Genomic DNA, 2500 nt, shown 5'->3' on the forward strand with positions numbered 1-2500 from the left:
GTGTAACAAGATAATTGTTGCATTTTTCCAGGCTTTCGGAGTTTTTCCGCTGAGAAGACATTTGTTAAAAAGATTGGCTAGTTTCACTGTTGCGATGTCTCCTGCATCTAATATGAGGTCTATACTAATTCCGTCTTCGCCTGGTGTTTTCCCTCTCTTCATGCCTTTAAGTGCTCTTTTTATTTCTTCTTTTGTGATATTAGGTACGTCGCTAGTTACCGCGTTTGCTTCTATTTGTGGCTGTTCGTTTGAGTTGTATAGATCCCTGTAAAAGTCTTCCACTATGATTTCATTCTTGTTATATGCTACTTCTCCGTCTGGTTTCTTAATTGCATACATTTGATTTCTCCCTATTCCTAGTCTTCTTTTAGCTGCTTTCATGCTGGTACCTGAAGTCACTGCTTCATTTATTATTTGAGTATTGAATTTCCGTACATCTTCCCTCTTCTTTTTATTTATGGTCTTTGTTAGTTCAGCCAATTCTATCTTGTCCCTATTTGACGATACTTTCATGTCTCTACGTTTTTGCATAAGCTGTTTAGTTTCTACCGAGAGCTTGCTGGAGCTTCGATTGTCGTTCTTTCCGCCTACTCCAAGTGCAGCTTCTTTTATTATGTCATTGAACTGTTTATTGATTTGGTCGATGTTGAGATCTTCGTCGCGGAGGAGTGAATATCTGTTTTGGATTAGGCTAAATTCTGTTGCTCTGATCCTCAAGTTAGTCAAGTTTGGCTGTGGTTTACACATTAGTTTGTTCCTTTCCCTTCTGAGATGTATTTTAATTTCGCCTCTCACCATTCTATGGTCGCTGCCTACATTTACTTTATTTATAACTACATGTTTTATTATATCGCGCTTATTTGAAATTATGAAGTCAATTTCGTTTTTGACGTCAGAAGGCGACTTCCATGTCCACTTCCGTTCTAGTCTTTTTTCGAAGAATGTATTCATGATACTGAGTGATCGAGCCTCCGCAAAGTCGACTAGCATTTGTCCCCTCTCGTTCCTAGTGCCTGTTCCATGGTTCGCTACTGCGGTTTCGCCCTCTGTCTTTTTACCTATTTTGGCATTAAAATCCCCCATAATTATTGTGAAATGGGTTTTTGTTCTCTCGCTGGCTAAATGAACATCTGCATAGAAGCTTTCTATTTCTTCATCACTGTGGCTGCAGGTTGGAGCATAGACGAATGATTTTTAAGTTGTACCTATTGTTTAGTTTTATTGTTACAGAAGCCACTCTTTCGCTGACACTATAGAATTCTACGATGTTCTTTTCTAAGCGTTTGTGTATTAAGAATCCTACCCCTAATTCCTGTTTGCTACCCAGAGGTTTTCCTCTCCAATAGAGCACGTTTCCCTCATTTATTAACTTCTGCTCTTCGCCTAGTCTTCTAACTTTGCAGAGTCCAACTACATCCCATTTAATGGAAGATAGTTCCTCTAGTAAAGCTAGTAAGTCGGATTCAGTTCTCATGGTCCTTCTATTGTATGTGCAAAGGTTCATCAACGTGGGGCGGCCTGTCTTTACCCGGATATTTTTAGCACCCCCTGCTCCGGAGCGATCCTGATCGCCGCCGTAACCAGGGGCTCCTTCGCCTCCGGGGAATGAGGGCCTTTTCTTTGTTTGTATGTTCATGGATTTTATTTTGGGAGGTGGACAGCCGATTTACCTCCCACCTACTGGCTTAGGTGTATCTTGGTGGGAGGGGAGTAATTTAGCCGGAATGCCATTGATAAGTCCCCCCAGCAGGTTTGGTCCTACCTGTTGTGGACTTAGGAGCGGCAATGCACGGCCTGCTCACTACTCCCGTGAGCTGGGCTTAATTATCAGAAGTGCATATATGTTTTATTTCATTTTATTTATTAACTTCATTTGTGCGTATGTGCACCTGTTGCAGACATATTTATTCCCGCACATGCTCTAAGTACTACGCATATGCTCATTCCCACGCATATGCATATGCAAGCATACACCTTTATTCTTGTACCTATGCTTATGAATATGGATACTTATTCCTACGTTATAAATAACTACATACATGTCCATCATAGTCTGACCTAGTCATATATTCACATCGCCTGTCCCTTTCTGCGCTTATATGTTAATGATAAGTGAGTGAGTATACATGAGTGTATACTCACCCGTGTATATGTAAACATCCCTTTTTGCATACCTCGCAAACCTACATAACACTATACATACGCATGTATCTATCCCTGTATGTGCTCACTAATCCGTGTATGAGCACATACATTTGCAGCATACACTAGTGTCCCCCCCCCCCTGTATATATATGTGTATATATCTGTACTTGCTTTACATATAACTACCTCTACGTACATACATACGTACATACATACATACATATAATTAATTATTTATCCACCTTCCTACATCCTGCACACACCTATATACGTATACCTATACATATACACATATAAATACCTACATATGTCTACCTATACATTCACCCGTGCATACACATATACACGCACATTA

General features: G+C 40.2%; 1 long non-coding RNA gene across 1 annotated transcript in view; it reads right to left on the reverse strand.

Moving 5' to 3' along the window:
- Positions 1–2500, reverse strand: part of LOC113827964 (uncharacterized) — a 9854-nt gene that overhangs the window by 5727 nt on the left and 1627 nt on the right. The window lies entirely within an intron of this gene.

The sequence above is a fragment of the Penaeus vannamei genome, chromosome 20 (genome assembly GCF_042767895.1).
Source record: "Penaeus vannamei isolate JL-2024 chromosome 20, ASM4276789v1, whole genome shotgun sequence".
Classification (NCBI taxonomy): Eukaryota; Metazoa; Arthropoda; class Malacostraca; order Decapoda; family Penaeidae; genus Penaeus; species Penaeus vannamei.